Below are 24,660 nucleotides of genomic sequence, written 5' to 3' on the forward strand. Positions count from 1 at the left end.
AAGTGGTTGGCTGTGGGACCAACAGGTCCATTTTTGCACTTTATGGACTATTGTTGATTACAAGTACTGTATTCCATCACTTGTTCAAAGGTTCTTACCAAAAAGGTCCAGATTCTATACCAAGAATGATAAAATACATGTTAGAATGTGCACTCCTTTTTGCAACAATTTGTTTTTTTTAATGGGGGTGTAGTCACAGTGATTTGGATAGGCAGTAGCATTTTATTATTTTCTCATTTTTTTTCACTTATTTATTCATTTTTCCTTTATTTCACATATTGGATCATAAAAGACTTTTGGGGGATATTTCAACATTTTTCTTTGTATGATTTTCCCCTGTAACTGGGTCTGGCATGGAGTTACAGTGGAAACAGCCTCCTGTCGATATAAAAGAGCTATGACCCAGCAGCTTCTGCTGCCTTCACCCAGTGACCACATAACCTCTTGGTACAGAAGAGAGGAAGCAATGATAATACTTTCTATATACAGTATACATAGTGCTTGTTTAGCGCTATATATAGAATGAAAAGGGATGCAAAAATGGTAATTAACCATCTCTTATTTCTTTTGGGGAGTGAAACTATGTCTGACTTCTTGATCTTATAGCTGTACAATCTCCGGCAGCTGCTGTACTATGCCATGATGTTTCAGAATGTCAGTTAACTAGTAAAATATAAAAAATAACTGTATGAGATTATTAATGGAATAATCGTTCTTACCTGGAGAATCATGTTCGTGGACTTGGATTTTTTCAACATTGCACTGTACTTGGAATTCATTGTATTATATACTAAAGAGCCCCTATAAATTTGTCAATAGGTTTTGCTACGCCAAGAGTAGCACGATGTTGGGGTTGATACCCTGATTGCAGCGATGTATCACTTACTAGGCTGCTTGCTGCAGTTTGGATAATATTATGGTTTCTTCTGCTGCCAATATAGCAGTTTTCTGAATGTTCAGCTCTTTATAACCCAACCCCCAACACCGATTGACGGCTTTATTTATACATTATGCATAGGCAGAAAGCTGCCAATCAGTGGGAGGGAAGGGTTTTACAGAGCTCATGTATATGGAGGACTACATGGCAGCAAGTTTACTGATCATCTGGTGATAATCGTTTGTTGATAAAACAGTGATTTTATCAAACATACTACAAGCATGACTATAAGTGACACATTACTTTAATTAGAGTCTTTATCAAAGATGAACAAACCTGAAAAGTAAAGTTTGATGTTTATAGCGAACACGAACTTTACAAAAAAAATCAGTGTTCTAGTTTGGATGCTGTACATATACAAACTACTCACGCGAGCATCGCTGTGCTTGGGTACGCTGAGTACACAGCCCAGTGCGAGCCACTTGCAGTGTTTGATCGGCTCGCACTGGTGGTAACAACAGCGTGATTGTTATAGTGTGCACAAAAAAAAAAGGAAAATACACTGATCCTCCCCCGAAAGTGGTCTGTTTATGGCTGCCTGTATGTGCGCGGAGAATCAAACTGCCCAATCAGTGACCTCCAATGAGGTTCAGGTCCAGAACAGAACTTAATCTAAAGTCCAGCTGAACCCACCAAACCGAACTTCCACGGGTCAGCTCATCTTTAGTCCTTGTCTCTATATTATGTTGCTCTCAGCAATAACCTGCTGACAGTTTCCTTTTAACTCTGGATCAGTAATGTAATGCATCTACATAGTTGTCTACTTTTTAAAGAGTATCAGAAACATTTTAAATGCATTAAAGGTGGGTCAAATATAAATGTCAGAATTGTCACTGTGCGTTTTGTGACTAGGGATAGACTCAGGGCTATCTTTACTTCATCTGATACCATGCACATTTAAACATTGTTTTTTCCTTTGGGCACTTGAGGGGGTTAACTCCTTCTCTGGTGTAGCAGCAGACTTGCTTAGCCATCTGCTTTAATCATTTTTGGTCTGGGTTTAGGCCCTCTGCTTCCTGGACACCTTGCTGGTTATTCAATTTATTTTGGAGCTAGCCTGGAGGAGAGGGGATGTGCTGTTGCTGTCTGCTGTGGTTGGTTGATTGTAGTCTGTTTTTGTGTTTACCTCCTTTCCCTTGTTACCCCAACCCGTACTCCTTTGGTTGTTCCCTTGTGTAGTTTTAGGTATATATGAGGTTTTTATTTACCCTTGTCTGTTATTCCTTGTTTGTGAGGTTTTTTGGATTTCCATCCTAGTCAGTCCCCTGGATGGTGGGGACTTTGTCATCAGGGCAAGGAAATAAGTCAGGGCCAGGTCAGGGGTCCGGACCTTCCTACCTTCAAGGGTACCTCTGTTTGGTAGAGTGAGTTCAGTGACCCCGGCATTAGTGTCTGCTTAGGTTACCCTGTGTTCCCTGAGCATCCAGCACACACCCCCTTGACAGTTGCCCTTTCTTCCCTGGGCATCTGGTACACACCCCCTTGACAATAAGTTTCTCATAAATGATAAGTTCCAATGGCATTGCATATACGGTATATTGAGTGCAGATACGTTAGTCATGGTTGATATAAACTACAGCAGTCTAGCTGGTAAATTAGAACAGTTAGTTTAACATTGCAAAATCCAAACAGTCTAGTGTTACTTCCTAAGTAAATTGTTCCGCAGTGTAAAGATACTTAAAAATATAATTCCCACAGTGTTGACTCATTTATTGACATTCAGTGCACGAGAGAACGTGTGAATTCTCAAGTAATACAAATGGGCTTGTGAGACAGAAGGATATAAGAGTCTGTGCTCATTTATAGACTAATATATGACCCTTTCAATACACTGTCCCACCAAAAATTGATTGAGCTGAACAAAGTACCCTGGAGATTTAAGGCATGGCTTTTTACATGATCTATATTTCCCGCAAAGTAGTCAGATTGCGTAAAGGGGGAATTGTCAGCGCAATAACAGACGGAAAGATTTGCTATAGATTGTTCTTACGCGCGGCTTATTTTATGGATGTAGCAAATATTCATAACATACATATGTATTAGTATCAAACACGACATACTTGTCTATTCATATACATTGGCTTGAGAAATATCTGAAAAAAATAGAAATGATCATTTCCCGGGTTACAAATAAGAATGTCAGGATTTAGAATGAAAATGAATAAGGATTAATTATATTAATAAGTTAAATAAACAACATTTTATTAAATGTTTGTTAGATTGTGTTTTATGGCTTTTTATGTGATTTCACTTTTTTGTTCCCAGGAATAGAAAATACAAATATGTGCAATTATGGAAACCTCCTGAAGCTTAATTCAGTTAAAGAAGTTTATTAGGTCGTTCATCACAGTCTTCTTGTGGTAGGAGACCTGAATTACTAATACAAAGAAAGAAGACAGAGGGTTTTTTCTTGAGTAAAATAAAAAAATGGCTAAATAAACAATGTTCTGGTCACATTTTACAGCTAAGATGATAAGTTGCATTTTACACTGAAAGATAATCGAGAACCATTCTTTAAAGGGACTAAGTCAGCAGGTTTCTGCAATGTAATGTGAAGACAGCATGCTGAAAGAGTTAAAACAGAGAATTCAGCCATGCCTCTGTTATCTTACAGTGTTTTTTTTTTTGTTTACATGTAATCCTAGCTTAAGCCTCTTATCTTTATCATTAGTGGGTCTCAGTGGCAGGTGAGTTATAGTCTGACTCATTCTCTTCTGTGATTAGAAGCTTCTGTCTATGGTTATGTACACTGAGAGCCTAGGATGGGTGGGGGCAGCTCTCCCAGATCTGCTACATGCAAAATTTAAAATCTTTCACTGGCCTCTTTGCCTATATCAGGGTTCCCCAACTCCAGTCCTCAGGAGCCACCAAAAGTGCATGTTTTCAGGGTTTCCTTAGTATTGCACAGGTGATAATGTAATCATCTGCTCTCTAACACCTGTACAATGCTAAGCAAACCCTGAAAACATGGACTTGAGGATTGGAGTTGGGAAACCTTGGCCTACATCATGCTGCTCTCAAATGAGGTAGCAAAAACCTGCTGACATATTCCTTTTAAAGTATTGTCCAGAACTATTTTTTTTTTCCACTATGGGTCTAAAAACTAAGAGGCAGGTTGTTTCAAACTACCTGCCTGTCCTACCATGTACCACCATTTTTCCAATGCTGAGCTCCGTAGCTGTGAAGGACCTGTGCTGATGTCACTATCATGTGACCATAATGGGCGGAGATCAGCAGAGAAGTGATAGCGAAGGACCTGTGGTAATCAGCAGAAGAGAAGTGGTTGTGCAGGATCTGTGTTGATGTCATAATCATGTGACCGTAACGGGCAGGGGTCAGTAGAGAAGGGATGTTGAATGACCTGTGGTGTAATCAATTACAATGCTGTGGACATGACTAAATTAAAAAAATAATGATGCCTGAGTTTGAGTGACAGTGACTGATCCCAGCAATGGCTTCCCTCTATGACTGTAATCTAAGGTATGTACTGCATTCACCTAAGCATATAAAGTCTTTTTTAAGATAAATACATGATTTTTTTTTTTTAAACCATGTTAGTGATTAAAACACATTAAGGAGGTTTATTATAACCCCCCCCCCCGACATAACCGGTTCCCTTTAAGGGCAAAACATCGAAGTAGACATCACCATCTCAGATAGATAAGGTGCACATATGTTGCCAACCTAAGCCCATAAAAGAAACCGATCTAAAACCAATTATTAAATAACCCGTACCATTACATATACTACAGACATGTGACATATCAATATGATAATGAAAAAACGAATGAGCATCACCACAAGAACAATGGGTGTACCGATGCGTTTCCCCTATCTATGCCTCAACGACTTTATTTGGAAGCCCCAAATTTCTAAGAATGTGAGATATTCTGTATGTGACACATATAGAAAATGTATGACCCTTTAATAGAGCTGTGTGAAATGTTGATCGAGATGAAGAGATCGGTAGTGTCACTTAATTGACCTAAAATATATAGGTATAGAAAGAGCATTTCTTCCAACCCCTATGACAAAATGAGCTACCCATGAAATTTTACATTTTGCCACAAGATTAAGAACTTGAAATATCCAATCCGAACCCGATTATGTAATTATTGTTTTCTATCTCATTATCCTGGCGCATCAAAGAAGGATGAAATAAAGTACTAAAGACACAGTCAAATATCCTGGTGTACAGCCAGCATAGGTTTCAATTACAAAAAATATTTAGAGGTCATCTACTGCTTTCACATTGATGGACTATCCTTAGGTAGGTCGTCAATGTCTGATCGGCCAAGGTCTTGTTTTCAGCAATGTTTTGAAGCTTTCATAAGACAGCATTCCTTTTTTATGAAGGCTTTGAAGGTTTATTTGAGAATATTAGGGATCAAACAGCATCATGAAAGCCAGGGAACACATCACACAGGTCAGGAATAAAGTTGTGCAGACGAGTAAAGCAGGGTTATGTTATAAAAAAAAAAATAGCCCAATATCTCAACTTCTCATGGAGCACTGTTCAATCCACCATCCAAAAAAGAATATAATATTGCACAACTGCAAACCTACCAAGACATGGCCATCCAACTAAAATGACATGTCAAACAAGAACACTAATTAGAGGATAAGACAAGAGACCCATGGTCACTCATGAGGAGCTGCAGAGATCTACAGCTCAGGTGTAAGAATCTGTCCACATGACAACTATTAGTCATAGTCTCTACAAATCTGGCCTTTATGGAAGAGTGACAAGAAGAACGATGTTTTTGAAAGCAAGCAAAAGAAATCCCCTTTGCAGTTTGCAAAAAGTTCTGTAGGGGACACAGCGAGCATATGTAAGAAGGTGCTCTGGTCAGATCAGACCAAAGTAGAACTTTTTGGGCTGAATGCAAAATGGTATATGCGACATAAAGCTAATTCTGCACATCACCCTGAAAACATCATCCCCGTGTCAAAAATGCTGGTGGCAGCATCCTGCTGTAGGGAGGCTTTGCTTCAGCGGGGACAGGGAAGATGGTCAGAGTCGATGAGAAGATAAATGGAGATAAATAAAAGGGCAATCCCAAAGAAAAACCGGTTAGAGGATGCAAGAGACTTCAGACTAAAGGCTGCTTTACATGTATCAATTTATTGTGCGTACGCGTGTGCGATTGCACCCGCCCCCATCGTTTGTGCGATACGGACAATTTGTTGCCCATGTCGCACAAACTCGGTAACCCCCGTCACACGTACTTACCTCCCGAACGACGTCGCTGTGGGCGGCGAACATCCTCTTCCTGAAGGGGGAGGGACGTTCGGCGTCACAGCAACGTCACACAGCGGCCGGCCAATAGAAGTGGAGGGGCGGAGATGAGCGGGACGTAAACATCCCACCCACCTCCTTCCTTCCTCATTGCCGGCGGCTGCAGGTAAGCTGCAGTTCATCGTTCCCGGGGTGTCACACGGAGCGACGTGTGCTACCTCGGGAACGATGAACAACCGGAGCACAGAAGGACATTCGTTTTTTGAAAATGAGCGACATGTCAACGAGCAACGATAAGGTGAGTATTTTTGCTCGTTCACAGTCGCTCATTTGTGTTACACGCTACAATATGTCAAACGATGCCGGATGTGCGTCACTAACGACGTGACCCCGACGACATATCGTTAGATATATCGCAGCGTGTAAAGCCCGTTTAAGGGATGGGCTCACCTTCCATCAGGATAATGACCCTGAACATCCTGCTAGAGCTACAAAGGAGGGTTTAGATCAAAGTATATGTGTGTGAACGGCCCAGTCACAGTCTAGACCAAAAGCCCATTGAGAATCTGAGGCAAGACTAGAAAATTGTTGTTCAAAGACGCTCTCCATCCAATTGAACTGAGCTAAAGCTGTGTTTCAAAGAAGAATGGGCAAAAAAAAAATCAGCCTCTTGATGCGCAAAGCTGGTAGTGACATCCTCCAAAAGACTTGCAGTAGTAATTGCAGAGAAAGGTGGTCATACACAGTATTGCCTCAGGGGAGCCGAATACAAATGCATGTTACCATTTTTCATATTTATAGCATTAACATTTTTTTAGAAAACTATGTAGCATTTCCTTTACACTTCACAAATACTTGCTACTTTGTGTTGTATCACAAACAATCCCAATAAAGTTTATTAAAGTTTGTGGGCATGACACAAAAAAAGTGGACAAGTTTATAGGGTATGAATATGTTTTCAAGGCACTGTATGCTATTCAATTTACATGCGAACACTCGGCACACCAAATGAACGTACTGTACTGTGCACATATTATTTTGCTATGTCTGCATCATTAAATTGGTTGTACATGATTCCTACAAATGGACATGCCACAGAAAATATAAAGTTGAAAAATAGAAATGCCTCTCCCGTGCTGACACTTTGATGGCCTCTGGCAGTCTTGCAGTAATGATGTTATATTCACCGTTCACATGACTGCTGCAGCCAATCACTGGACTCAGTTACGTGATTCCAGTGGTTTAATTTCTGGTTCTTAAAACATAAATAATGGATGTTGGTAAAGGGTTATCACTTTTCATAAAAATAATTTTAGCTGTTACTCGGCCACCTAGGGTCTAATCCTGCCTCTTACGGTCTCTCCGGTGTACAAACTCTAGAGGTGATGTCATGTTGATAGATCTGCAGCCAATCAACGAGATTGTAGACGTCACTGCTGCAGACTTCTTTGATACATTCAGTCCTCTAAAAATCAGTTTTCCATTGCAATTTTGTTGGTCATCTTATTGGCAAGAAAATTTGGGAGGGAAATGAGGGGCGCGTCTTATAAGGCAAATATTGCTTACTGGTGGTAGATAATGGTCATAGGAGGCAAGGGCAATGCTGTGGGCTGCAGGAGCAATGCTGCGGGTTGTGCGCTGTGCTGCAGGCCACTGTGTAGTGCTCGCTGCAGGCGGTGAGGCAAGGGCCATCCTGAAGATGTCGTCAGTGTGGGCTCAAATAATGGCACCCAAAGTCGGCGCATGCACTGATTGAGCTCTTGGCTCAAGATCTTATCTGTGCACATGCTACCTCCAACCCATTTCCCAACAGCAGACTTAAGAAAAATGGTGATCGGAGGTGGCGCATGCGCAGATAAGATCTCAACTTGTCATTGAGCCACTTCCAGCTGCCATTTCTTTGAAGCCCACACCCTCAACAGTTTCTGGATATTCCTGCCTCACAGAGCCCACAGCAAGCATCCAGGACACCTGAGATAATCCAGCTCACCGCCACCTGACCCCACTGTTCCTCAGTCTCGACACCGGCCCTGCCCAGGCCGCACAGTAATAAACAGAAGAGTTGATCCAACTGAGTGCTAACGGTAAGCTACCATTAGCACTCAGCTGGATCAACTCTTCTGTTTATCCAGGACACCTGCCGCACCGCCCGCAGCATCTCTCCTACATCACTACCGCCCCTGCCTCATGTGACTCCCTTCCACAACTGCTGCCGCCCCCGACTGGTAAGACACAATCGGATTATAAGAGGGACCTTTTTTTTACCATTTTATTCTCTAAATTTGGGGTCTTATAATCTGGTGCGTCTTATAAAATTAAAAATACGGTACACTGATTCCTATGGAAATAATCGCCTTGGTTTTTATCAGTTTCGGATTTCTCCAATTGTTTTCAGACGGATTATTGAAGGAAACCGAGGTATACTTTAAGAATTCCATCTAGATTTACATTCTGAAATGACTGACGACAGTATATATTGAGATTGTTTTTCCCATTGCAGCTATTACTGAATCTGCTTAAAAAAAAAATAAAAAAAAATGTAAAAGAAAAAAACCACAAAGAATAGAAAAATGTATTTCATTTTTAACCTTTTTCTTTAAGAACTGCAGATCATTTCAATGTTCTTTAATTGTTAGGATGAATGTGCTCAGTTTCAATTTTCCTCATTCTTCATAGTTTGACATCTGTTTCCTGCGCCTTTCTTTTCCCTCTAAGACTGGCCTTTTTTCTTTACATCCTTTGAGTTGACTACGTACAGTATGCATTACCTTTTTGTCAATTTTTGTTTCTTTACTAGGTTGATCTCTCATGACACATAATGATCTGAAATTATTTCTTTTCCAGTTGACCTTTCGTAATGGATACCATTGTGAATCGTAATTTGCAACTCCACTTTGGAATGATAGCATAATTATTTCATCAGTTTGATATCCTGTCCTTGGTTTGCTGTTAATAAATGTGACATATTTCTCTGCAGAGGAGATATATTCTTTGTAATGAGAAGTCTTCTTCATGGTTTTGTAATATTCTGAGCTCAATTTATATGTTACATTTCATTCATTCATAAAATATTCATACAATTTAGTGTAATATTTTTCATGAACCTTTTAGGTAATAGGTCATAAATATCTGTAGCAATAGTCTTGATTAGTCACTTTAATTCATAAACCATACAATATTCACAGTAATTGCATTCTGAGAGAGGTTCTGACAGTAACGCAAATTTAGGACTCCATTTTGTCCCATACTAATGGTTGGCCTAGTGGTAAAATATTACATGAAGAAGTAGGCAAGAGACTGTCACGAGAGTACCACGACGGAGAGTGATCCCTCCTATTTTTGGTGTCATGAGATCACGGCGCAGGTCTTCATACACACTTGCTCACGTTAATACTTCTGGCTGTGCAGATTCTTCTTTATCCGGTGCTGATAGGGTTAAGTAAATCCTCTGGTCTCCTGAACTCTGAATGAAAGCTATTGCCAGCTGTTCTGTATTGTTAACTACCTCTGCTATAAACAATTCTCTCCTAGCTCAGGTAATCACTGGTGATAGTTTCTGCTTAGTTTGCCTCTGGAGTGTATCTGTGAGCTGTGGACCAGGAAGTCATTCAGAGAACATTTGCTGTGTAAAAGCTGTGTTTTTTCTTCCTTAGTTCTTTTTTGGTTTTGCTTCTCTGGTCCTTTCCTCATTATTACCTCTTGTCATTTGGAGTGCTTTGTATGATTGTTGTTTATTTTACCTTTGTTGAATCCTCTTTTTGTCTTTAATCTTGAGCGGGACTAGAGTTCCCACTGCCCTGCGCATTATACAGGGCTGAGTCCAGGGAAAGACAGGGATAGCTACATGATCAGTGATGGGGTGAAAGTACCCTTTTCATGATGTTAGGGAGTGCAGAGATCAGTCTCAGGTGAGTTTAGGAGGTGACCCTGCTCCCCTTTCCCTATCACCAGGGTGCACCATTGTATCGTGTTCCCTGTATACCTGGCAGAACCCCGGTAGCCAATACGTGATAGAGACTATTTAAAGGGTCTCAAGAACAGGTGAAAAATTTTCTATATAAACAAAAATCTTTAGGACCTCTACACATTACACCTAAAGCAGCTAAGCAGGTTTTATGACATCTCATTCTATATCCATAGGCATTAATATATAGTTTGTAGCTAAAGCAGTTTCCACAACTTTTTGGAAGACTTTCTACAACATTTTGTAGGTGTCTGTGGGTATTTTTGTCTCCTTCGTCCAGACGAGAAACTGTGAGATCAGACAGTGATGTTGGACGAGAGATCCTGACTTGAATCTCCATTCTATATAGTTGAACCCAAAGTTTATATATGAAGTTGAGGTCAAGGCTCCAGAGCCAGTCAACTTCTTCCACACCAAACTCAGCCAGCCATGACTTTGTGGACCTTTCTTTGTGCACTAGGGCACAGTTAGGCTATGTGCGCACGTTGCGTAAATACATGCAGTTACGCTGCGCTTTGTAGCGCAGCGTAACTGCATGCGTCCTGCGTCCCCTGCATAATCTATGGAGATTGTGCAGGGGTCGTGCGCACATGGCGTCTTAGAGCGCAGCGCTTCGGCTGCTGCCCGAAGCGCTGCGTTCAAGAAGTGACATGTCACTTCTTCCGTGCGCTTTGCCGGCATCTCCTGCTCTGTCTATGGCAGGAGCTGCAGGCAGAGCGCATGGAATCGGCTTTTTTTTTTTTCTCTACGGACATTTTCTGCAGCAATTTGAAGCGCACATGTGCTCTTCAGATCGCTGCAGAAATTTCTGCAGGCTAGTACGCAACGTGCGCACATAGCCTTATACCAGAGCAGAAACCATTCCCACAAAGTTTTAAGGCACAACTGTCCAAAATGACTTGGTCTACTAAGGCACTAAAATGTCCCTAGAACTAAGGGCCATAGGACAACCCTTGAAAACAATCCCATTAATATGAACTTGTAGTGGCTGCTGCATTTCAACTTCAATTGCTCATCCCCAGTACCCAGAACCAGGTGCTACCCATTGCTTTCCGCAGCTTTATTCCATGTGTTTACATCCATCTACTGCTAATCGTTTTTTATCTTATCAGTTGTGGTTCCATGTGTTGGACTTCCGCCAATCTCAAATTGATGACCTATTCTATGGATAAGTCATCAACATGGTATGACTGAACTTTAACCCCTTAAGGACCGAGCCACCTTGTACATTAATGACTACTTCGAATTCTGACCAGTTACACTTTATGTGATAATAACTCTGTAACGCTTCATCGTATCCCAGTCATTCCGAGTTAGTTTTTTCAAAACACATTATATTTCATGATAGTGGTGAATTTAAGTAAATATGATTTGAATTTATTTATGCAAATATTGAAAATTTACCAAAAATGTTAGCAATTTTCAAAATTTTGATTTTTATGCCATGAAACTAGATAGTTTAAGGGCATAAAAATAATTGTTAATAAAGAACACTTGCCATATATCTACTTTACATCTGCAACATTTTTTAAATGTCATTTTATTTTGGTAGGATGGTAGAAGGGTAAAACGTTTAGCAGCAATTTCTCATTTTTTCAAGAAATGTACAAAACCTGCTTTTTTAGGACCTATTGGAAAATCCCCAAAAGTGATACCATTTTAAAAACTGTTCCTTTCAAATACTTAAAAACTGTTGTCAGGATTTTTTTAACCCTTCAGATGTAACACAGGAATTAATGCAAAGTGGAATGAAAAAAAAAATGTAATATTTCCTCTAAAATGTTGCTTTAGTCTAATTTTTTTCACTTTTGCAAGAGGTACCATAAGAAAAATGGACCACCCAATTTGTTACCCAATTTCCTCTGGCATGGCGATACCCCACATGTCAAAATGTTTTGTTTGGACAAACATCATGTTTTAGAAAAGAAGGAGCACTATTTGAATTTTGGAACACAAATTTGGCTGAAATAGATTGCGGGCAATTTTTAGGACAAATTTTTCATACATAGTAGAGAGAGGTGAGGAAATGGACCCCAATATTAATAGAGCTATACCTCCTATACTCATACATAACCCCATTATATTGTTTGAATAAAATAAAACCCATTCTTTATACATCAGGAACAGCTTGTGTGCAAAGTGGCGCAAGTCTCGAGCGAGAGATTAACTCCCTGCCGGCACACTACATGAAATACCTGATCTTGGCTAGGTGGGTGGACTTCAGCCATGCGGGGTGGAAACCCATGTAGACCACATACTGCCCTTGGTGTTTGGTGGCCATGACTGGATGATGACTCATGCACAAGGAGACCAACTCCTCACTTTAAACCACAACTCTTTACCAGATGGTTTCTTTGTGTTTCAAAGCTTTACACTCCAGATAACGAGCACATATCTTCCAGAACATTACATTTTCAGTTTCCATTAAGAGAAAAAGTTCAACTGGATCTGGGTTTCATCCGATCTAACTGGGTTGGAGATTCCAGTGCAATCCAGTCCAGCGTTACAGTATGCACCGTGACGGTCACCTTCCCTTTTTGCAGTCCCATGTCCAGTCTCCTCTGGGGCCACACAATGACCAGTATAAAGCTTTGCTCACCCAGATGTCTAGTGGAACACCGCTCGGTTGGTTGACTACGTCACACGCCAATAGAGGTTAACCCGACACCTTGACTGTTAAAGGGCCTGGATGTAAGGATTCTGTCCTTCACCTCCTATAGCCTTGAGCCAATCTCTTGTTAAAACGCTGTTGTTATTATTATTACTATTGTGCCATTTATTCCATGGCGCTTTACCTGTGAAAAGGGGTATACATAGTATGGACAAGTACAATAATCATAAACAAAACAAGGCACTGGTACAGGAGGAGAGAGGACCCTGCCCGCGAGGGCTCACTGTCTACAAGGGATGGGTGAGGATACAGTAGGTGAAGGAAGAGATGGTTGTGCGGTGCTATAGCAGACTGAAGGTTATGGCGGGTTGTAGGCTTGTTGGAAGAGGTGGGTCTTCAGGTTTCTTTTAAAGCTTGTCAACGTAGGCGAAAGTCTGATATGTTGTGGCAGAGCATTTCAGAGTATGGGGAGGTGCAGAAGAAATCTTGGATGCGAAGGTGGGAAGAGGAGATAAGAGAGGAGTAGAGAAGTAGATCTGTGAGGATTGAAGGTTACGTGCAGGTAAGTACAAGGAGACTAGGTCACAGATGTAATGAGGAGATAGGTTGTGGATGGCTTTGTAGGTCATAGTTAGGGTTTTGAACTGAAGTCGTTGGGCAATGAGAAGCCAGTGAAGAGATTGGCAGAGAGGAGAGGTTGGGAAGTAGTGGGGGGACAGGTGGATTAGTCGGGTAGCATATTGTAGAATAGATTGTAGGGGTGCAAGACTATTAGAAGGGAGGCCACAGAGGAGGAGGTTGCAGTAGTCCAGGCAGGAGATAAGGTCATGCACTAGGGTTTTTGCAGCATCTTGGGAAAGGAATGTACGAATCTGGGAAATATTTTTGAGTTGGAGGTGGAAGGATATGAAGAGGACTTGGATGTGTGGCTTGAAAGAGAGACAGAGTCTAGAGTTACTCCCAGGCAGCGAGCACGTTGGACTGGGTAGAGTAAGTAGCCATTGACAGGTGGGTTGGTAGAGGGAGGAGGAAAGATAATGAATTCTGTTTTGTCCATGTGCAGTTTCAGAAATCGAGCAGTGAAAAAGGATGAAATAGCGGACAGACTTTGTGGGATTTTGGTTAGTAGGGAGGTGATGTCAGGTCCAGAGAGGTAGATCTGTGTATCATCAGCATAGAGGTGATGCTGAAAGCCATGGGACTCTATGAGCTGTCCAAGGCCAAAGGTGTAGATGGAGAACAGCAGTGGTCCAAGAATGGAACCTTGGGGGACACCGATAGGGGGCAAGAAGAGGAGCTAGTGTGAGAGTGTGAGATGCTGAAAGTCCGGTCTGTTAGGAATTAGGAGATCCAAGATAGCGCCAAATCTGTGAAACCCAGAGATGAGAGAATCTGTAGTAGGAGGGAGTGGTCTACTGTGTCGAAGGCAGAAGACTGGTACAGGAGGAGGAGGATAGAGTATTATCACTTGGCTGTGGCAGTTAGTAAGTCGTTGGTGACTTTAGTTAGGGAAGGTTCAGTGGAATGATAAGGTTGGAAGCCAGATTGTAACCGGTCAAAGAGAGAGCAGGAAGAGAGGTATGAGGACAATTCAAAATGGACAAGCTGTTCCAGTAATTTTGAGGCATAGGGGAGAAGTGAGGTGGACCCAAAGAAGCCCATTTAGAGGCGAAACGGCCGTCGTCCGCAGCGAGGGGCTGCATCCAGGTCTCCTCCACCCGCCTGCATCGCACACCGTTAAAATGGAATAAAGATTCACCGGATGAAAAATCACAGTTGGTGCGGTCTAGTGATGAGCGAGTATGCTTGTTACTACTCGGTACTCGCACGAGTATCACTGTACTCGGGCTACTCGGCGGGGACCGAGTAATCTCGCGATACTCGTGCTGTACTCGTGGTCTTCATCCCTGCATGTTGGCGCTCTTTTGACAGCTAGCCCTCATGCAGGAATTGGCTGGCAGACCACTGCAATGCCACAGCCCTGTTAGTTGTGGAATTGCAGTGATTGGCCGGCCTGCACAGCGTGACCGAGCCTTTATACCGGCGGGCGCGCTGTGCTCTGCACACAGCCATCCAGACAGTCAGTGCAGGGATAGTGTTGCTGCTTCAGGGAAAGGTTTGCGGCCCTTTATAGTTATTTCCGTAGTAGGGCTGCAAACAGTGTGACCAGAAGTCCTTCTCAGGACTATTGTAGTTGTATACAGGCAGGCAGGGTATAGCCAGGTCGGAGTACAGTAGCAGAGTCCTTCTCAGGACTATTGTTACTGTATACAGGCAGGGTATAGCCAGGTCGGAATACAGGCTAGTGACCAAAAGAGTCCTTGTCAGGACTATTGTAGCAGTATACAGGCAGGCAGGGTATATAGCCATTCCTAGTGGTGACCGTATACCAGCCTTCATCATATCTGGGGCTGGTGTACACAGTCTAAAACAGTCCTAATAGTGTCAGACTTCTCAGTAATTGTCGCTCCTAAAAACCTGTTAGGTTCTTAGTGCGTCCGTGCTTGCATTTAAAAAACGCACGTGTGTGCCTGTCGGTGGCAGCGTACAGGTGCACGTTTTGCACAAACTATTATATAACGCACAAGTCTAGTGAATAATACACGTCAGTCAGCAGTGTCTGATAGTGTCAGACTTCTCAGTAATTGTCGCTCCTAAAAACCTGTTAGGTTCTTAGTGCGTCCGTGCTTGCATTTAAAAACCGCACGTGTGTGCCTGTCGGTGGCAGCGTACAGGTGCACGTTTTGCACAAACTGTTATATAACGCACAAGTCTAGTGTATAATACACGTCAGTCAGCAGTGTCTGATAGTGTCAGACTTCTCAGTAATTGTCGCTCCTAAAAACCTGTTAGGTTCTTAGTGCGTCCGTGCTTGCATTTAAAAACCGCACGTGTGTGCCTGTCGGTGGCAGCGTACAGGTGCACTTGTGTGCGTTTTGCACAAACTTGGATATAACGCACAAGTCTAGTGAATACACGTCAGCACAGCATTGCAAAATGCGCAAGGGCGTTGGCAACAAACAAGGAAGTGGACGTGATGGTGGTGCAGGCAGAGGCCGAGGTCGTGGGCAAGCTCTAATTTCGCCACAACAAAGGGCCACATCTACTCGCTCGCACGTCCTGTCCCAAATTCTTGGGGACCGCAGCAGTACACCGCTCTTGAACCAAGACCAGTGTCAACAGGTTGTTAGTTGGATAGCAGATAATGCTTCCAGTCAGATTGGCACCACCACAAACACTCTGTCTTCCACACGGTCAAGTGTCAGTAGCCGTGATACTGCACCGCACATTTCAGAACCTGATCTTCCTTCCTACCACCAGGCTGAGTACACGTCCTCAGACATTACTGATCCCACACTTGGACACTCGGAAGAGCTGTTCACGTTTCCATTCGCACATTCTGGCCTCTCGCCAGCTCATGTTGAAGTGGGTCATGAGGAGATCATATGTACAGATGCCCAAATATTTGAGCAGCCATGTTCTCACGAAGTTGGCAACGTGTCTCAACAAGGGGTGGACGATGATGAGACACAATTGTCAGGAAGTCAGGAGGAGGAGCAGGGTGCGGAAGAGGAAGACGACGTGGTGGATGATCCAGTAACTGACCCAACCTGGCAGGAGGATATGCAGAGCGAGGACAGCAGTGCACAGGGGGAGGGAGGCATAGCATCCCAACAGGCATTAAGAAGCAGGGTGGTGGCTCCAGGCAGAAGTCAGGCAACCGTTCCCCGGAACAACAACACGACACAAGGTGCCTGTACAAATGTTAGGTCTTCCCGAGTCTGGCAGTTTTTTAAGTTGGCTCCAGATGATTCTAAAAAGGCCATTTGCAACACCTGCCGTGCCAGCATCAGCAGGGGTACCAAAACTAGCAGCCTGACCACCACCAGCATGATCAGGCACATGTCAGCCAAGCACCCGACTTTGTGGGAAGTACAACAGAGTCGAGGAGCAGTGCTTGCTGATGTCACTGCTACGTCTTCGCTTGTTGTGCATGCGAGCCAATCCCCTGTCCATGCTGCCTGCGAACAAGCCTCCTCCGGTCCTGCACCTGCAGTTGCCTACGCAAAAATAACACCATCATCAAGCACGTCCTTGTCCCAGCGCAGCGTTCAGTTATCCATTCAGCAAACCTTTGAACGCAGGCACAAATACACTGCCAACGCCCCACATGCCACAGTTCTAAATGCTAACATTTCGCGACTGCTTGCGCTGGAAATGTTGCCTTTTAGGCTGGTGGAGACAGAAGCATTCCTCGACCTGATGGCGGCAGCTGTCCCACGTTACTCGGTCCCCAGCCGCCACTATTTCTCCCGGTGTGCCGTCCCCGCATTGCATAACCACGTGTCACAAAACATCACACGTGCCCTGAACAACGCTGTTTCAGCCAAAGTCCACCTAACCACAGACACGTGGACAAGTGCTTGTGAGCAAGGCCGTTACATCTCGTTGACGGCACACTGGGTTAATATTGTGGAAGCTGGGACCCAGTCTGAGCGAGGGACGGAACACGTCCTTCCCACACCAAGGTTTGCAGGCCCTACCTCAGTCAGGGTTTCACCCACACTCTACAGCTCCAGAATGTCATGCTCTTCAGCCTCCTCCTCCTCCTGCGCATCCTCATCCACTTTACCCTCCACACCAGTCCCAAGCTGGAAGCACTGCAGCACTGCCTCGGCAAAGCGGCAACAGGCTGTGCTGAAGCTAATCTGCATAGGTGACAAACCCCACAATGCAGAAGAGGTGTGGACAGCTCTGAAACAGCAGGCAGATCACTGGCTCACACCTCTGAACCTAAAGCCAGGAAAGGTCGTGTGTGACAATGGCGGGAACCTGGTGGCGGCTTTGAGGCGAGGCCAGCTGACACATGTTCCATGCGTGGCCCATGTGCTCAACCTCGTGGTTCAGCGGTTTCTAAAGTCATACCCAGAGCTGTCTGATCTGCTGGTAAAAGTTCGCCGCCTGTCTGCACATTTTCGAAAGTCACCTACTGCTTCAGCCGGCCTTGCCGGCTTTCAGCGCCGTTTGCATCTTCCGGCTCACAGACTGGTGTGTGATGTCCCCACGCGTTGGAATTCAACTCTGCACATGTTGGTCAGGATATGTGAGCTGAAGAAGGCAGTTGTTGAGTACCTGCATCACCTAAGCCGTCGGGAAATGGGTCAAACTCCACACATAACACCTGAGGAGTGGAGATGGATGTCCGACCTATGTACCATCCTCCAAAACTTTGAGGACTCCACCAAGATGGTAAGTGGTGATGACGCCATTATTAGCGTCACCATACCGCTTCTCTGCCTTCTAAAACGGTCTCTGCTCAAAAACAAACATGATGCATTGCAGGCGGAGCGTGATGAGTTGGAGCAAGAAACAGTAGTGGGTGTGGGTGATAACACACAGCCCAGCCTCGTCTCATCACAACGTGCAGTGGAGGACTATGACGAGGAGGAGGATGAAGACATGGAGCAACTCTCCGGCCAAATTGAGGATATGACATGCACACCAGTCATATCCTCGGTTCAGCGTGGCTGGCCAGAGGACAGGGTAGATGAGGAGGAGGAGGAGGAGGGGGAGGAGGAGGAGGACAGCATGTTCAGTCATCGTGTTGGTCAGGATACTGAAGTACTGGCTGTTAAGAGTCTGGCGCACATGGCTGACTTTATGGTAAGCTGCCTGTCTCGTGACCCTCGCGTTAAGAACATCTTGGCCGACAATCATTACTGGTTGGTAACACTGTTAGACCCACGCTACAAGGAGAACTTTATGTCTCTTATTCCCGAGGCGGAGAGGTCAGCCAAAATGCAGCAGTTCCGGAAGGCCATAGTCACAGAAGTAGGCAAAGCATTCCCCTCACAAAACGCTAGCGGCATAGGTCAGGAATCAGTGGACAACCAAGGCGTACAGCCGAGAGGGGCACAAGTCCTATCCGCCAGAGGTAGGGGAACAGTCTTTAAGATGTGGGACAGTTTTCTCAGCCCCTCACGTACCACAGCCCCTGAGGTGCGGGGTAGTGCCACAAGAAATCCTAAGTTTGCCCAGATGCTCAAGGAGTACCTTGCAGATCGAACAACTGTACTCCGACATTCCTCTGTGCCTTACAATTATTGGGTATCCAAGGTGGACACGTGGCATGAATTGGCTCTCTATGCCTTGGAAGTCCTGGCCTGCCATGCCGCTAGCGTTTTGTCAGAGCGTGTTTTTAGTGCCGCAGGTGGAATCATTACAGATAAACGCACCCGCCTGTCAACTGAAAATGCTGACAGGCTGACTCTGATCAAGATGAACAAGGGTTGGATTGGGCCAGACTTCACCACACCACCAGCAAATGAGAGCGGAATTTAAAGTTTGTAACGGGAATTTGCCATGTACCTCCACTCACCCATGGGTACACACTTCTGGACTTTGGATAATCGCTGGACTGCTCCTCCTTCTCCTCATGCGCCACCATGATGACCGTTACAATAGTTAGGCCTTTGTTTCAGGTATACCCCCAGTGGTAAATTTTTTCGCCCATTCTTTCAGAATGGACATTACAACGACAGGAGACCCGCTCCTTTGCAATGGGAACAATGTTTTGAGGCCCTCATGCACGTCTCTATCCAGGGACAATGTGGAGCCTCCCAATTTTTGGCTGCCCTGCCTAAGGGCTATACTACAATAGACCCACTTCCTGACAATGGACACTTCAGGTTTACAGGCCCTCATGCACGTCTCTATCCAGGGACAATGTGGAGCCTCCCAATTTTTGGCTGCCCTGCCTAAGGGCTATACTACAATAGACCCACTTCCTGACAATGGGCACTTCAGGTTTACAGGCCCTCATGCACATCTCTATCCAGGGACAACGTGGAGCCTCCCAATTTTTGGCTGCCCTGCCAAAGGGCTATACTACAATAGACCCACTTCCTTACAATGGGCACTTCAGGTTTACAGGCCCTCATGCACATCTCTATCCAGGGACAACGTGGAGCCTCCCAATTTTTGGCTGCCCTGCCAAAGGGCTATACTACAATAGACCCACTTCCTCAAAATGGGCACATTAGACTGAAGAGGCCTTCATGTACGTCTCTTCTCAGGGACATCGAAGTGCCACACAATGTTTTCACGTAAAATCTTTCATGTAATCTCCAAAAGTAACATACACCAGCTCTATCTCACTATTGGGTATGTGCCCTTAACATTTCCACCATGAAAATTCATTTTGGTGTCATTTTGGAAGGTTTTCTGGTGAGTCCGTAAATATGGCGTAAAACGCGGACAAAATTGTTCACAGCTGTGACTTTTGAGTGATAAATGCTTCAAGGGATCTTCCCCATGCTGTTGCCATGTCATTTGAGCACTCTTCTGAGACTTTTGTGACATTTTTAGGGTTTCTACATGCTGCCGGGGGTCATTTCATAAAAATACTCGGGTCTCCCATAGGATAACATTGGGCTCGGTGCTCGGGCCGAGTACACGAATATCTTGGGATGCTCGGCCCGAGCCTCGAGCACCCGAGCTTTTTAGTACTCGCTCATCACTAGTGCGGTCGTATTCTTCTTCTTTGGTATTATAGCGGAGAAGTGATATGGGGCGATAGTTTGACAAAGAGAAAGGGTCAAGGGAGAGCTGTTTGAGGATGGGTGTGATAGAGGTGTGGCGCCCTGGACAAGCCAGGTTGTCACAGGTACTACACCAACACACCCCACACCCCGGTTAGGCACACCGAAGCCAAACACAAAATCCTTGTTGCCTTCCTCCAGGGGCTGATGTCCACACCAGGGGGTGGGCCAGGCGGTTGGTCCCGCTCACCGAGGAGTTCACAGTCCTGGAGGCGGGAAAAGGAGTGAGATCAGATAAGTTTTGGAGAGAGAAGTGGTAGCAGAGGGGTCTGACAGCGTCTGGGTGTGTGGCCCGGACAGAACAGCAAGGTTGGCAGACCGTGGTGACCGTCTGCAGGAGAGGCTAATTGGAGCAAACTGTATGGACCGTGGACAGGCGGTGGCCCGGCGGTACCGGATCGGAGAGTAAAGAGAAGCCAGCACCATCCGGCAGAGCTTACGGACCCCGACCAGGCTTGGAGTCGCCGTTAAAGTTGGTCAAATCCGTTAGCGAAGGGAACCTCCGGGGTTTCCCAGAAGCCAAGACCCGATTGAAGGCAACTGCTCACACCGTAAAGGGAAACACAGTCACCGCCAAGGCTACAGTTCCCAGGGCCAGAGCCTGCGGGCAAAAGGGGCTCCTTCAGCACCCATCCAAGCTGGGGAACGGGTTACCGGTGGGAACCCATTGGAACCGTAAACACAACATAGGTGCAGGGAAATGCAGTCACCATCAACCTGCCGGGAGGAGAAACACCGCAGCCGTCTGTGGGAGCCGTCCATCCAGCCGTTTGTTTTACCGGAGACTTTGCATTCGTTATTGGCTGAGTGAGTACCATCGTGCAGTGCGGCACAGTGCTGCGCCCGCGACCCTGCACCTCACCAGGCCCCGTAACCCGCCTGCCCTACATCCATACCCCTCACCGGGCCCCGGGACAACCAACTCCCTACCCACGGAGGGAAGAACCAACATCCAAGCTGCTCCCTGTCATCGCATCCGGGATCCCCGTCCAGAGCAGCGGTGGTGTCACCAATCTCACCACAACCGTGGGTGGCGTCACGATCAATATCCCTAAACTCAAACCACCCCCTTTCACTCACGGGCGAGGAACGCCGCTCGAGTCCCCGGGATCCGGCTCACCGCTTGAGCCACCACCGAGCAGCAGCAGCAGCAGCCGGACCTGAGCAGTGGGTGAGCACAGCGTCCCCTCCTCCGCTCGCGACAGAGGCATGTTTAAAGCATGAAGGGAATACACCGGTTTTTAGTGATAGGTTGAAAAGATGGGTTAGGGTTGGGATGAAGACTTGTGAGATTGGGGATGAGGTGGGATAGGAGTGGGTCACGTGGACAGGTGGTGAGATGTGATCTTGAGAGTAGAGTGGAAAGCCGACCTTCTGTAATGGTGGAGAAGCTGGATTTGGAGGAAGAGGGCTGAGTAGTTATGAGGAGGGGTTGTGGGGATTGTGAGCTTTCTTTGATGTTGTCAATCCTCTGCTTGAAGAAAGAGGCAAAGTCTTCAGCTGAAATGAGAGGAGAGGGAGGTGGTGATGGGGGACGGAGAAGAGAGTTGAAAGTGTTGAATAGTTGTTTAGGGTTGTGAGATAGAGAGGATATGAGGGATGAGAAGCAGGTTTGTTTTGCAGCAGTGAGTGTGGACTTGAAAGTGGTGAGAGCCTGTTTGTATGCAATGAAGTGCTCAGTGGAATGAAACCTTTTCCATTTGCGTTCAGAAATACTGGAAGCCCGTCTCAGTTCTTTAGTTTGGCTCCTGTGCCAAGGTTGCCTGTTGATCATGCGGGTTTTGGTATGAGTGAGGGGGGCAGCAGATTTGAGAGCGGAAGAGATTGTGGTGTTATATAAAGTGTCCGCAGCATCTGTATAGTGTCAAGAAGCAATGTCTGCAAGAGGGAGAAGGGACTGAGAAAGTGAATGTAAATCAAGCTGATTAAGATCTCTGCGTGGGTATGAAAGTTTGTGGAGGGGGTTGTGTGTTTGGAGAAGAGAGGGAAGAGAGTGTTAGTAGGTTGTGGTCAGACAGTGGGAGTGGTGAGCTTGAGAGGTCAGATAGGGAACGGAGGCGAGTCAAGATGAGGTCCAGCGTGTGGCCATCTTTGTGAGTAGCTGCAGACGACCATTGGGTGAGGCCAAATGAGGAAATGAATGTTAGAAGTTTAGAGATAAATGAATGGAGGTGTCAATGGGGATGTTAAAGTCACCCATGATGATGGTGGGGATGTCGGTGGAAAGGAAATGAAGTAGCCAGGTGGTAAAGTGGTCGAGAAAGGTGGTAGCTGGCCCTAGAGGGCAGTAAATGACAGCTAGTTGGAGGTAGGAGGGGGAATAGATGCGGACGAAGTGCACTTCAAAAGAGGGAAGAGTAATAGAGGGTGACAGTGGAATTGGGGGGAAGGAGCATTTTTCTGACAGGAGAAAACCAACTCCTCTACCTTGCTTGTTACTGGGGCGGTAGATGTGAGAGAAATGGAGATTACCATAAGAAAGTACAGCAGGAGAGGCTGTGTCAGAGGGGGTGAGCCAGGTTTCTGTGATGCTGACAAAGGAAAGTTTATTAGAGATGAAAAGATCATGGATGTAGGAATTTTTTTGCAAACAGAGCAAGCGTTGCATAGAGCCCCTGTTAGCAGGACTGGGGGAGCGGGGGCTGGGGAAATGTGTATAAGATTAGAAGGGTTGCGAAAATTAGTCACACATCGTAGATGGCAGTTAGAAGTGACTGTGGGGATGTGATAAAGAGGGCCAGGATTTGGAGAAATATCTCCAGAAATGAGGAGAAGCAGCGAGAGTGTTAGTAGGTGGGAACAGGAGAGGCCATGGGGTTGTCGTGTATGTCTGTAGACACAGGGTGTAATGAGGAGGAAAAGATCTGAGGAGAAGATGTGGTGGGTGGGGAGGATGGAGGAAGAGATGACCAGTTCATTACTGGGTGTGGGGATCAGAGGGGTAAGTAAAAAATAAAGTATTATAGGAGTGAAAGTGAAAAGAAAGACAAACATTGTTTAAAGTGACTATGTATCCAGTTACCTTCTGGTCCCTTCCGGTCCAATTCTGGCCTAATTCATTATAGCACACTTATAGATCCACAACTAGGGATACACATGCCGACAAGGTCTCAGCCAACAATATGGACCAAATACATAGTGTTAGAAAAGCACTCAGGTGGATCACAGAAGGGAGGGGCTGGTACTCTTCCTGGTTACTTAAATCAAAGCTGAGCCCAGATGTAGGATGGCATAGGCAGAGATAACAAGGGGTCATAAACAAAAGTGAGAAGGGGGTTCATGGAGTGGTCAGTTAGACATACCAGATGCAGAGAAAGCAGGATACACAATCAAAGGCAGATCATGGGAGAGAGGAGTAGTTGTCAGACATACCAGATGCAGAGAAAGCAGGATACACAAGGAAAGGCAGATCATGGGAAAGAGGAGCAGTTGTTAGATATACCTGTGAAAAGACAGACACGATGATTAGACGATGGAAAACAAAATGATGAATGATTAAGTGCATAATATTAATTTCTGGCCTAATTCCTTATAGCACACTTATAGATCCACACTTAGGGATACACGCACTCTGTGTCTCCGCCCTCTCTTGAGATTAATGCTGTTGAGCTATTTTGCTCAGTTGCCACAAACCATCCACTGTATGCTGCCAGGAGTTTGAGTTAATTCTATGTCTTGGTAGTAGATTTGAGACTCTATAATGGTCACAGCTCTTTGTTTCTGATGTAAAGATTTTCTTTTTTTAATTATTGGCCAGTTTGTTGGACCTAAAAGTAACATGGTAGATATGATGGACATTTGCTTTAATTATAGCATTCTTTATTAGAGCTAGTTCTATTTCCTGAATCCAAACCAACGATCTAATTGACCCATATACATTAGACCAGTGGTCCCCAACCTTTCTTACCTGGAGAGCCACATTCAGCTCTCTGAGACGGTCGCGAGCCACATAATAATGACAACAAAAGAGTCCATTACCAGTATAGTGACAGCTAAAGCTTCTCCACATAAATCACTACACCAAGGCAGTATACCAATTTCCAGGGGTTCCTCCCTCCATTCAGATCTGCTTTTGTCCAAGAGTTTATTCACAAATGCCGCCATCTGGGACCTATTTTTCACAGCTGTTTGCAAGATCTGGTACAAATGCACTTAGCTTGCAGGCATCCCTGACCCATACATCATGTACCCATGAGCCACATATGGCTCCTGAGCCACAGGTTTGGGATGCCTACATTAGACTAAACTTGGGTTTCCCTTGACTATCCCAATAGTCTAATGTGTTTCAAGGGTTGAGAAAGGAAACGG

This window comes from Anomaloglossus baeobatrachus, chromosome 4 (genome assembly GCF_048569485.1).
Source record: "Anomaloglossus baeobatrachus isolate aAnoBae1 chromosome 4, aAnoBae1.hap1, whole genome shotgun sequence".
Classification (NCBI taxonomy): domain Eukaryota; kingdom Metazoa; phylum Chordata; class Amphibia; order Anura; family Aromobatidae; genus Anomaloglossus; species Anomaloglossus baeobatrachus.